The 14,549-nt window shown below is 34.1% G+C and overlaps 1 protein-coding gene across 3 annotated transcripts in view; it reads right to left on the bottom strand.

Moving 5' to 3' along the window:
* Positions 1 to 9,361, bottom strand: part of LOC130049161 (transient receptor potential cation channel subfamily M member-like 2) — an 81,425-nt gene extending 72,064 nt beyond the window's left edge. For 2 of the 3 annotated variants that reach the window (XM_056146386.1, XM_056146384.1), the window contains exons 1-2: positions 9,227 to 9,275; positions 6,078 to 6,131 (exon numbers count right to left, since the gene is read on the bottom strand). The gene's annotated coding sequence lies outside the window, so the exon portion shown is untranslated. Of the gene's footprint in view, positions 1 to 6,077; positions 6,132 to 9,226 lie in introns of all 3 variants that reach the window. The other variant, XM_056146385.1, reaches the window with a different exon arrangement.
* Positions 9,362 to 14,549: the final 5,188 nt, after the last annotated feature.

The raw sequence follows: 14,549 nt of genomic DNA, 5'->3' as shown, positions 1-14,549 counted from the left end.
ATTGTTTTTGTCATTATGTCTGAAACTTTAACTTTCCTAATAACTTTTGAACAGTAAGTGCTAGAGCGTTGCTATTTCACATGCGTATTTCTTATGACAAGACCTTTCCGTGGGTACCAACATGTTTTACCCTGTGACCTCGACTTTGGAGTTTGACCTACTTTAAGAGAGAAAACAGTCTTTAACCTTGCCAATAACTTTTGAACAGTAACAGCTAGAACTCTCATATTGTGACCAAATATCAAGTTTTTTTTTTTTTCAGTGTTAACTGATTACTATCTGATTATGTTTTGTTTAGGGATGTCCAATTAAGCAAAATTGTTGTTGGCTTCCTTTGTAGCATATTGCGCTTTAAAACCTTATTTGTAGTGTTCACTGAATGATGACGTGACCACCTTTATTAGGAATACCTATTTAAACAAATCGTTGCTGGCTCGTTGTATTTACACGGTGCATGTAATCAGCTAATACTTGCTGTTGTTTTGGTGTTCACTGATCATGTTTTACCTAGGGTCATCCACATGAGGCAATTGCACTGTAGTTCCTTATTGTTGGTTTACTTGGAGTGATCACAGAAAGATGAGCTTTTAGACGATTCTACAGTTTTACAATTATTATTTGTGTGTGTTTTGAGATGATAGTTCCAACCTATTATGAGGGTTCATCTTTTTGTTTATGACTACCACTGTTTGGGTAGGGTCGGCTCTACTGGTGGCGCAGCCTATGTAGTGGCTGCATAGTCTAGTGGCGGGGATTCAGCTTGCCAGTAGAGCTCACCTGCATTTTTCATTCATTTAATTGATATTACAAATATAAATAAGCATTATCTTATATTTCCCGGGTGTATATCTGGTCCCAGGGTTCACTTCAGGTTATGGATTTTCTCCTTGCACTAGTTATGAGCAGCCGTGATCATTACCGCCAATAAATCCAATAAGCTACAAGTCTGTCTATTTTGTGTTGTGTGTACCAGTTTGCTTGCCCATGTGTATATCATATCCTGTTTTTGATAATAACTCAAGTGCTTTGCATTCTATTCAAACCAAACTTGAACATATAGGCACATACAAAGAAGGGAAGACGCCTATCAATTTGGGGGTCAGAAGGTCAAAGATCAAAGTCACAGTGCATGGAAATTAGAAAATGCTGTTACGGGTTCATATGTTTTACACATTCTTTAGTTATAAATGGATTAGTATGTGCATATGCATAGATTATTGATGTTTTCTGATTATTTATCACATAATGAAATGAATATATAGAATTTGTAAATATGAATTGAAAAATACACATTTTATAACAAATCGTATATTATTATTGTTTAGAATGTATGTCTGTGTTAAAAGGGGGGGGGGGGCACAAAATGGTTCACATCTCTGTTCCAATGTACACTATCCCACATTTTCATTTAAATTAAGCAAAAATATTATTCAAATCTACATTAGTAATTTTTTGATGAAATAGGTTTTCAAATTTGTGCGATATTTTATCCAATTATGTTAATTAATACTTGACTTTTTGTAAAATTAGTGATATATTTTATGTAAAAGTTATTAAAATAATCAATTATGCTTAATTTTCATAAAATAAAAGAAAGTCAAGATTATTTTGTCCTTAATATTTGTTTTATAGTGTGTTTCTTGCGAAAATTGGTGATTTTCATGAAAAATTAAGTTTCAGCAAAGGGGCAACTTTGAGGGGCTGTAATTCTTTAAAGTCCACACTAACATATTCTTTATTATGTTTTAAATGTCTTTCGGATAAAGATATATCAGTTAAAATGGTTTATCAAGAAAAGTCTGATACTTCTGAAAAAAATCGATCAGGAGAAAAGATCCTTAAGTCAGAAATGTACGATTGTGGCATTGAGCGTGATAAATATTTATCTTACACTTCCATGCAGTGCAGTACATCTTCTTTTATCAAGTATATAACATTTGATACAACTGTGCATGGCTCTATACCCATATGTAAAACATATTATCAATAAAAAGTAAGGTAACGAACAGTAATAATTGACATAACTTCTATGAAAATTACAAATTTTAAATTTTGAGTAAACACGAACCCCTGGATATGCCAAAGGTGGGATCAGGACCCTTGTAATAGTAAGCATGCGCTACCAACCGGTCCCATCTGGTGTGAGCACTATATCTTGATCAGGTAAAAGGAGCAATCCGTAGTCAAAATAAGTGTCTAAAATGGCCTAACATTCGGTATGAAACACACCAGACAGAATTCGACCCAATGATAGGTTGATTTGGTAAACTGCATTGTTATACCGATCATGCAATTTGTGAAATTATGACTTTAAACGATACATTTAATACCACTGTAACATTAACTTGTTGTTAGCTTTTTCGGCCGATATCATTTACGTTAGTACTTGTGCAGATAATGCATGTTTGGGTGTCATAGTGTGGTATTCTAAGAGTTGTATAGAACAGAAGTCGTGTTTGTTATTTGAGTTTGAAATCTCTGATGCTTCAAAATTTTACACGAGTAATAAAAATGTGCTAAAATAGGAATTTACAGGTAGGTACATGTACCTGGTTCTTACTTTACGGACTAAGTAAAGCATGTGTTCCAGGCAGCGGTATTTTCGCAAGTAGCCTAAAATGCTTTTATTTGTTTTACATGAGCATATCATTGATGAAGCTAATACTTGCATTATCGAAAATACTAAATTAGTAATAATTAATACAGCCAATCTTCATATTTTAACTTCATTCGCAGATAAACCAGCAGAATAAACACAGTGCACGTTTGTCCGATCCATCGATATAGTCTCGACTAAAATAACTCAAAAGCACGCTATACACAATGTATGCGCCGTAAACGCGAGCAAACGTAACTTTTTTTCATGACGATACGCAGGGAAATATTGGGTTAGAGTCCTAATCTTTTAAAAGATAATCTTGTTTGCCAGTAGCCCGCCACGATTTAGCGGGAGTACTGCAAATGGCACAATATACACCCGTTATAAAGTGAAATTCAACCTGGAAGTATGTTATTCACTCTGAATTGATACAGCACACATTCGGATTAAAACATCCTTAAATGGTTCATAGTATGCCAATCCATCTGACACGTGAACTGATTATGTATTTCTCTAATAGGGAGGTTGTGACCAAACGTCGGTGTATATCTATATATCATGATAAAATGTCCAAGAAACCATTTGATCTACTTTTCGCCCTAACGTAGGTCATAGCGCTCCAATGAAGTTTGAATGTTTGAATTATGAACTGATTATTTGTTTGTATGAGAGGGAGATTTTGATAAAATTTCAGAGCAATACCTGTGACCATACTGAAAAAAAGGAAAACTTTGATCGATTTCTACCCCTAAAGTAGTTCATAGCACACTAATCCAGCTGAAATCCTAAGGCATTGTATCCATCCGAGAGGAAGCCTTTGACTAAATATCAGGGAAATATCTGTTTCCGTCATGAAAAAGGCCTGAAAAACTGTTTGACATATTTCTAGCCCAGAAAGGTAGGTCAATGATGTTCAAATCCAGCTAAAATGAAAACTGAATTTGTTTTCCTCCTAGAGAAAGTAATTGACTAAATAGAAGGACAATATCTTTATCTGTAATAAAAACCGTCCGGAAAACTGGTTGGTCTATTTTAGCCCAAACGTATGTTAAAGATGTACAAAAATAGCTGAAATACAAACTGAACTTGTATTCTTTAGAGATGAAGCCTGTGATTAATATCAGCACAATATATGTATTCATAATGCAAAAAGCCCGGGAAAGTCTTTGACCTTTTCTTTTAGCCCAAAAGTAGGTCAAAGATGGAACAGTCCATCTGAAATGCCAACCGAACTTGTTCATTTGAGCGGAAGCTTGCATGTAAATTGCAGGATAATTTCCGTATTTCGGTAAACTGTTGATCTTACTGATAGCCTAAAATAGGTCAAGGACGGACCAATCCAACTTAAATGCAAGCTAGGTCTTACACTTTTTGAGGGAGAAAATGTGACCAAATTTCAAAGTACATTTCTTGGGGACGGACGGACAGACAGACGCACGGACATAACATAATACGTCCTGTCTAATGTCGGGCGTATAAAAACTGATCATACGAAGAATTAGTCATTGTGTATTAAATCAGTTCATAGATAAAACATCATGCGTAGGTGATAATGGAATGAGATTTTAGAAATAAGAGGCATTCTGAAAGTATTATATAAGCAAGATATGTCCCCTACTGGCGCCCCCATTAATTCACGGAAATGTGTTGTCTGACCTTGAACTGTGATCCGATGTATTGGTACCATGTTTACCAGTGTCGAATTGATTTAATGCCTTGTTGTTCATATTGTTGACGTGTGTAGTTTTTACCAGTAATGAAATCGACAAAATAAGTGGTGGGGGAGGGGGGGGGGTTAAGAATTGTTCAAATGGGACACAAAATAAAACACCGATATATCAATCATGCCTGTATGTTGATTACTTATAAATTACTGAGAAATACTACTATCAACAATTTGAAGGCCGACTGCAGGAATGCGGTAAATTGAGAAATATCAACGCACCAGACATTGCTCAAAGATAAACATATTCGCGCTATTAACAAATTTGATATGTATTTTCTTTGATAGATTCTTTGTTTTGTGATTTATGAGGTTTAAATATCAAAGAAGCATTCCCCTCACAAAATCAGCGATCGAGGCTCGTCGAATGCCTCTATTTATTCAGACATCCTACTTTTACTGCATTTCCATCACAACACAATCCTGAACCCGACAGTCCAATAGAATCATTCCGCACAAAAAAATAATCAATTTTCTTTAATCGAACCAAACAAGAAAACAAATACATCAAATTTTATATTTGTAAATTCTATTTGAAAGCATTTATATTCCTAAAACGGAAACCCCAGAGTGCATTTGGAGTGGAGTGCGTGTACGTTTTGAGTGATACATTGTGGGATAACCTTGATTGAATCACTACTTAACGGCCACAATAGATCGCACAGTAACTTTGTAGTTATGGTAGGTCAGGTTATTCAATGATACAGGAGACAATTGACACCGCAGATTGCCTACATGCAAGGTGAAGATAACGAACAGTGATCAATCTCATAACTCCTACAAGCAATACACAATAGATAGTTCGGCAAACAGACACACCAGAGGTGGGATCAGGTGTCCAGGAGGAGTAAGCATCCCCTGTTGACCGGTCACACCCGCCGTGAGCCCTATATCCTGATCAGGTAAACGGAGTTATCCGCAGTCAAAATCAGTGTGCCAAGAACGGCTTAACAATCGGTATGAAACACGTCAGACAGCATTTGACCCAATGCGAGGTTGTATTGACAAACTAGATCGTTATAACGACCATAGAATTTGCGAAATGCTGACTTCAATCGAGACTGTTGAAATACCTGTACCATCAACTTGTTTGTTAGTAGCTTACCTCGATTTAAAAACTGACTATACCCAGAACAAGCTCTTGTATATCGAATCAGTTGTGATATATAAACACCATATGCAGGTGATAATGGAATATTGCTACACAAATATGGGAAGTTGACGATGGAGAAGCTGAAATCATCCCGTTTGTCATACAGTTGAGTTGTCAGTTTGTCGTTAATGTCTACTTTCAATAAAATATCTAAGTATGAAGCAGAAATGGACGACTCTGTGGTGTCCTTTATTTCGAGCTCACAGGGATATATCAAATCGACATATGAATGGAAGCTATCATTGTTAATGGACAAAACGTCATCGATATATCTAAAAGTCGAATTGAAGATCACAGCCAGATATTTTTTCTTCTCGCGTAGAAGAGTTTGAATAAATTATGCTTCATATGAATATAAAAACATTGTTTTAAGGTATGGTGTCAAAAATGAACTCGCCTAATCTATATCTAACACTACCCTATTCTCTGTAGAAGAAAATATTATTAATAGTACAAACAAAATATATTTTAATATTACATACATCCCCTGAAATATATTTTTTTCTCTTTTTGTTTTAATGCATATACATCTTTCATATTTTGTTAGGAATTGAAATTAAAAAAAAAATATTTACATCTAAATGTTGACAATGCGCACCAACCTTTTAATTCTTTTTTCCCCCACAATTTACCTCCAGTAGTCTTCTCGTCGTGTCCTATTGCAAAATAAAGCTAAACTCTGAAATTCATCAATTCATAAATTAAAAGTCCTTAACTTATACAGAATATGTATTGTACGTGTCTGTCAATACCTGCATTTCTTTTTGTCTTGTAGTTAATCTATGGACAGCAGGTTCAAATTCTCTATTCATTATCCAGATTTTATAAACAGTATATTTCTACTAAATAATTGAAAATTCAAAAGAATTACTGGAATAAATTAAAGTGAAATGCATATTTTTAAAATAGTGTCTCTCTTATAAAATCTAACAATTGAGGTTTCCTGGGCCCGTGCCTGTACCGTTTTCAATTTTATTTACGTCCAGTCTCGGATTATTCACTTATATTGAGACGTCACTGATTTTAAAGTCATTTTCGAGAGCACTCTAAATACGGAGGGCCGTAGAACATGATTTTGAGATCACGAAGCGAACGGAAAACGCTGATTATATAATTGCGTACATAAATATTTTATTATAGAGACGTGTTTGCAACAATACTTAAGACGATCTTTTTATTATGACAAGGTACAAAATATATAAACACCTCGCTCATGGAACACACACGCAGTATTTCATTTTATAACGTAATATAATCCTACTTGCAACAAAATCGAGAGGCATGTTTTTATTCCAAAATTAAGTATTTCCAAATATATGTTGAACACAAAATTCTTTTATATAACGCATTTTGTAAAATAAATTTTGATTACAAAGATTTTACACTGATATACAAATGAATAAATAAATTGAAAAAAATGAAAAAAAAATGGAATTGGTACAAATGAATAATGTAATTGTGTTGTTGTTTGTTTTTTTTTAAATTAGTTTACACAGCGTTAGAGCGTTAATATTTTATTTGCGGTTGTTATTGATACACAAACATTTAAAACGTTGGAACTATTCTAATTAGTGTCTCTTAGCAAGACAAAGAATGGGAAATATAAATGTTATCAAAATCTTTATTTTTCGCAGAGTGTGATTTTCTCATCAAATTACTGAATGACAATGCCGATGCGGGGACCGCCATATATTATATATGTTGACTTTTCGTCTAACAAAAACGTTTACGATAACCTTTGATTAAATCCCATGATACTCCTGTGTATTAGAATGCAATCTATCTGTCTTTTAAAAACCCCAATCAGACATTTTAAGTTAAATAATGGCTCTCAAGAACTGAAGATATACAGATGTTTTAAATTCAGATAGGGAGAAATGACACATGCGTTTATGAATTTATCTTGTACATATGTTTTACTATATCTATTTTTTTCTCTGATATAAAGTTTAGAAAACTTGTTTTATCATATCCGTCATCTTAGTAATATTAGAAATCAGAATATGAAGGTTTTATAGAACAATAGTTTTATACTAGAGTGGTACATCGAAAATGAATTGATTGATTGTCTATTTTACATCTTGTCGAAATATGTTCGCGCATAATGAAATGCATCACCAGTGTTACAAATTTAAATATATGCTTAGCGCTTAGCAGTGATGGTTCATGTGTTCTCCACTTTGTACATAGCATGATAGTTCTGTAGAATAAAATATTCCTGTACATGTTGTTTGTGTAGTATTTTGTATTTTCCAACTTCCTTTCTGTAATATATGACTGTGCATTTATAAAAATAAGTCATTGATTATCGTAACAACGCCTGTCGTAAAATGGCTACAATATTGCAAAAACGGCGTAAAACACCAATCAATCAATTAACAACGCTTATCAGGACACGGGGACTCCGGTTTGAAAGCCAGATTCGAAAAACTGGAGAATGGCGAGCGTTTGGCAAAGGAGTAATCGTTGCTTATGTTAATGTCTTGGGCTTAATTGAGGCAGGCATGGCTCGAGCGAGGCTCGAATTCACGCGGTTACGAAGGGAACGTTCTACCATTGAGTTAACGTGGTCGCTACTGCAACAAATATATGGCTAGTTGTATTCGGCGCATCCACCCGTCACAATTTTTCTAAAGAAAATTGACCCCTTACTCGGGCTCGATATTTCACCAGAAGCTGCACGTGGTGGGGTCAAAATAGGGATGTACACAAGCACTTAGGACATGTACCCCCACCCCCACCTCCTAGAACGTTTCCGCATCTGCGATTTACACACTTTTAGCTGATTTAATTATTTTAAATATACATGGAAGATAATCTGAAAATGCCTATGTTATGCATAATTAACATTTCAGCGATTTTACATACAAGAAGATAGATGATCACCGATAGTTAGAGATTGTTATTAGTACGAAAATAACGTTTCTCGATAATATTTCATATATAATAAAAAGAAAAATAAATGCATATATACATGTACATGTATAAGTACCAGATAGGGTCGAGTATATACACTAATTCAATTTGATGTAAGGTTTTAAGAATTTGTTTTGAAGAAGCGAAGTTGGGGGCTATTGTCAAATTTCATGTGCGCCTAGGCGAGAGATAAGGTAATTATACTGACGAGAGAATTTGGTTAACAATTTGAGTATGAATTATATATGTATCACAATATTCAGCAAATAATCATTTGTTATGAAAGGAGAAACCACTGCATGGTGTATCCACGCACCTATAACTGTGATTTCTCATAAGAATATAAAAACTTTAGGGCAAAATATATATCGATAGCTAAAAGATACAAAATATCATTACTTAGTTGACTTTAGAAAAAGCCTTAGTGCTGAAACACTCATCGTATGTTTGATTGGGCTCGATATTTGCGTAAGGTATTTCCGTAAAAACAGGCGATCAATCTACAAAAGCTAAGACAATTAACCTCCTTTGAGTGTTTAAATTGTATAGGAAAATAATGACCATGAATGATACCCGGGCGCGCCGAATACATTTAATCGATTATGTTAGTTTATAATATATGAGAGTCAAATAAGATAATACTATTTCAAATACTATGGTGAATGTTATACATGTAGCAATCAAGTAAAACAATATGTTTGGATCAGAATCAGCACCGAAAAACATTGCTGTGCTTACATCCCTTCTACTATGTTTGCTAGTATACAGACATTGAATGTATACAAAAATAAAGATTTGTTGAAAGAAATTCTCAACTGTAAATGCACCACCTTACCTGTCCACCAAGTTCTCCGGAATAAGTTGAGGCGTGCCCTTTTAAGAAGAAATAGCTTGTCTGGACGACACGCTTTATCCTCTGCACTGTGTTAGACGTTTTAAGTATTAAATTACTTGTTTTACCAGATTTGTATCTCCATGAGTTGGGTATTTCAATTAACTAAATCAATTGAATCGTAAGAATGTATTGATGATTACACACACCCGTGCATATGTTACGTATCATAAGCGATTTAAACGATTAACGGAAAATGCTGTTTTGAATAAATGGTATGCAAAGCTATTGATACGAAGTTTCGTATGAAACTAAGGAGGTTCAAGGACAAACAAATGTTATATTGGGGATCAATATTAAAGGACACAGCGGAAATTTCTAAACTTTTTTTCAGCAAAATTAATTCTTCTCATGCCTAAAACTACTTTTAATGTGTTTTAAATGAAATATTTTGTTGTAGTTTTCGAGTTTGAAAACGATGAAATTCAAATCTTGCGATGTGCATATTGACTTTCGCCATTTTACGCGTCATTATGTGTGACGTCATATGCGCCCTCGGGTTTAAAACATATATTAGCCATTCCATAAACAGATTGGATTTAATCGACAAAAATCAATTATCACATTGACAGCTTGTAAATAATACTGCATTAAGATGTTTTGTGCCGTGCTTGGAGGTACTAGTTGTCGATAGAAAGGATTTAGACTGAGTATTTTTCAATTTTTCGAAGGAAGGTACGAGAAAAAAAATGTGAATACTTTATTGTTGGAGCAAGAATTTTACCTTTAAAAACACATCCAATCACCTTTTCAAATATCGCTTGGACAGAGACCCTGATAAACTGCGATAAAATGGATATATAGAAGCTTATACGCACTACATAATCCTGTCCTGGTCTTCAAATTCAATACACACTCGGAACAACTGACCTTCACCTTGTCGGCAACAACATACCCAGTAAAACATGTTCCCAGTTTATACCAAATGGTAAATTTACAAACATTTTGAAATACAAAATAATTGAAATTTTAATTATATAAGTAATAAAATACTGTATTTTCTAACTTTAAATTAAATTATAAAATTATTTCCTCAATGAACTCGTAAGATCTTTCAAGAGTGCGTCAGTATAACGCCGTGGCCCCCACTTCCTAACGACGTGCAGATCACAATTCAAAAATGATAATAAGATTGCTTTATTAAAATAAAATGATATAATTTTCACTTTTAATTTGATTATTTTTACTGATTTGCTTGTGTTGTTTCTTTATCCCTCTTTCTGAAATGCACTCGGTCGTGGTAGTAGCTTGGCCTAGGACGTAGTTCAAATACTAGTAGATTTAGTAGTTGTCAACAATGTAACATATTGTAATTTGTCTAATCCAAACATAAATAATGATTGCACTGTTTATTCTTGGGGGAAAACAGCGTCAATTACAGGTGTATAATGGAATAACATTATCAAACAGTTTGTAGACAGCGACGCATATAAACATTATTTACTCGCAATACTGCCGATTCCATACACGCTTTTCTCACAATAGTTGGGTATTTACATCGCTATATGTATGCACTGGTGGCGAAAACATAAAACTCGGAAAATTTGTCAACATCGATGTAAATGTTGTCCCTGGTGAATAACTTAGGCCCCTTAGAACTGAGTTTTCAATAATATCTCACACTACTTATGCAATCCTAGGGACGCATGTGATGTCACTGTACCACGTGACTACCTACCTAATTAACTAGACTTTTTGAAATCGAGGCTTAGATTTAAGTCTGTATTGTTGTTAATTATCGCAAAATTTTGCCGAACGAACTACTAGAATTAATTACTATAAGCACGAAGAAAGCAAAATACATGTAATGTTGTATACTTTGAAAACATTAGATGTGTCCTTTAAGTAATGACTGTCTTCTAGCATCCGTGTAGTATTCACATTATCAAATAGATGGGCCGCCCATCTCTTTGATAATGTGAATTTTACAAGGATGCTAGAAGATGACCGACTTTTCACATATTTCAAAAGCTTCTCATTTTACATTTATTGAACTATGCATTCAATACAATGGTAGATTGCCATATACCATCGTCGGACGACGCATGTGTATATAAACTTTAATACGCTCTACCCGTAAAACAGCAAAATTAACTTAACGAAAATTGATTATCCCTGTCAGTATCAATCACATATTGGTGGTTTCATAACTAATTAATTATACTGACTGAAAAAAAAAACAACTTAGGTATAACACTTCCTGTCTGCTTCAACACCCCAGACATCGATTGGCACACGCTTTACCCATGCAACAGCAAAAATAACTTTACGAAAACTGATTATCCCTGTCTTGTTTCTATTGTGTAATCCTGATGTTAGTACAGTCTATGCGAAAAGGTGGGAGAATCTCGTATTATCACATATAGGGCTCACGGCGGGTGTGACCGGTCAACAGGGGATGCTTACTCCCCCTAGGCACCTGATCCCACCTTTGGTGTGTCCAGGGGTCAGTGTTTGCCCAACTATCTATTTTGTATTGCTTGTAGGAGATATGTGATTGATCACTGTTCGTTATCTTCCCCTTGCATTATCACATATAACAAGACCCTGTTGATGATAACCAGATACAATTCCTGAACAACAAAAGAAAATCACTGTAAATATGCGACAACATAATTTATCAGCATTCAGTGTAGACAGAGGATACGAAAACGTATTTTATCCTAGATACCAATAGAGAGTGTGGGTATAATAAATGTAAATTAGCATAATATATGTATTAAGACTTTCTCATCTTGGTTTAATGTTGGAGTCATTATCAATTTTTCATTTGCATTGTATAATTTCCATTTGTATTTATAATTTTCCATTTGTATTGTATAATTTTCCATTTGTATTCTATATTTTCCATTTGCATTGCATAATTTCCATTTGTATTGTATATTTTTTTCATTTGCATTGTATCCGAGGGATTGTTTATTTTGATTTGTTACAAAGGATTTCATTGGTTTGATTTTAATGTTTTTAAGGTAATGCGTGAGGTGTTCCAAATGGTTTACACGCGGTCAAGAAACATGCAAACTTGTATGGGTGGATGGATCGAGTAATCAGTGGGTTGAAACATAACACAAGGGTTTGAGTAGTCCAAGACTTCGTGGGATTTGTTTGTTTTTTTTTTTTTGGGGGGGGGGTGTATACAGATGGATACTGAAGTATAGTTAGGTACCCCCCCCCCCCCCCCATTTTATTCAACCTTGCCAATATTTTTGCTCCTTCTAGATTATACAAAAACACAGGATAAACATTACAGCGAATTACAAAAAGACTGGTTGAGTTTTCAATTACCTGCTGGATTGATTAATAGACTTTACAATTTGGTCAGCCAAGAATCACATTTGGTCTGAATTTAGGTCATAAAGTTACTCAAGCGTAGATTGCTTTTACAGGTAAATCTGAGTTGATTTTAGTATCTTTTACAGCTATTTCCCTAGTTATTTTTTAAAATGAACATCAATAAAATTTAAATTTGATTATATTTCTCTCTCAAATTTGAATTTGATTACTTTAACAATTTTTAAAACTTTGATTACTTTAAAAAAAATTTAACTTTGTATTAACTTTACTTTAACAATGTTTAAGTAAAAAAAATAGTGCACTCTCTTTATTTTTCTCTCTCTCTCTCTCTCTCTCTCTCTCTCTCTCTCTCTCTCTCTCTCTCTCTCTCATTTAAAACATTATTTCAAGTGTTTCTAAATCAATGAATTTGGAATAAAATCAAATTTGATTATATTTCTCTTTCAAAAATACTTTTGATTACTTTTAGTAAAGAAAAAGTGCACTCTCTCTCTCTCTCTCTCTCTCTCTCTCTCTCTCTCTCTCTCTCTCTCTCTCTCTCTCTCAAATACATTTTTATTTTATTGTCGATTAAATTGAACTTTACTTAACTCTCATCAATTTCACTTAATAAATTTTCATTAGACATCTCACAGTGTCCACGTGTACCATTCATCTGTTTGTCGATCTATATTTGAGGTCAGTCAATTCATATCACACAAAGAAAACTTCCAGAATACTCTTCTATTGTTACTGTTTCTGACCAATAGAATTCTTGTTATTCTAGGTAAACCATTCAGGTGCGTAATTCAGGTGTGAAGTCAATGAAGCTAGAAACTTCTTGGACTTCAAGATAACGCATGTGTTTTTAGCACTTGGGACAGTAAATCTACTTCGAGATAAGCCAGGTATTTGAGATTTCTGTGTTTAAAAAAATCATAAATATAGTGAAACTGGTCGGGACCGTCGAATCACTTCGAGACATCCGTGGCATTTGACATATCGGTGTTCGAGACACCGAAGTTTACATGTATTCACATGTAAAACTTTTATTTCCTATTGTGGCCCGCCCCACCCTACCCCCGGAGGACATGATTTAAACAAACTTGAATCTGCACTGTCAGGAAGGTGCCACGTAAATTTAAACTTTTCTAGTCCAGTGGTTCTTGAGAAGATTTCTTAATGACCCCAATCCATGTTTGCATTTCTATGATTAGCAACACCTTTTGAGGGGGGCATGCCTTTTCATTTGAACCCCCTTCACCCAAGGAGTATTTGTACCCTTACAGTTTGATTGAAATTGATTATGGAGAAGATTTTCAAGATCTGTTGGTGCATTTTTGCTATTTCGCAATAATCTCCCCTCAAAGAGGGGTGTTGCCCTTCATTTGAACAAACTTGAATCTCCTTCACCCAAGACGCTTTTTGCCAAGTTTGGTTAAAAATTGGTTCTGGAAAAGAAGTCGAAAATATGAAAAAATAACAACAGACAGACGATGGGTGATCAGAAAAGCTCATTTGTGATTGTGACATGGAAAAACACCGTGTAAAATCAAAATTTTTAAAGGATTATTTTCATGCCAACTATATATGATATTGTACCTATCAAACATGTCCTCAAAAAAGATATAAAGATACTCTAGCATTATATTGGTCAGTCATGAACAACATAAAAACTTTACCTATCTAGCATACTATACATGCATAGGATATACATGTACATGTATCTGTATGACATACTCTTATAATTCCAATGTTATTTGTTACAATTGTTTTGATTTGACAAAAATAAATCTAGACAAGAATGTACACATCAATAAATCCAAAAATGCTATGTATACATACGCGTATGAAAACAAATAACATAGTGCGGGGAAACTATTCAAATCATTTAAGCTGATAATACAGAGAACAGATTGAAATTATAAGAATCAAACCTTTTAGAATAATTTTTCGATGTGTAAACTCAGGACATTTTACTCACAAACTTAGT

The sequence above is a fragment of the Ostrea edulis genome, chromosome 8, assembly GCF_947568905.1.
Source record: "Ostrea edulis chromosome 8, xbOstEdul1.1, whole genome shotgun sequence".
Lineage (NCBI taxonomy): Eukaryota > Metazoa > Mollusca > Bivalvia > Ostreida > Ostreidae > Ostrea > Ostrea edulis.
The sequence above is the reverse complement of the archived record's forward strand: the minus strand, read 5'-3'. Positions and strand labels throughout refer to the sequence as shown.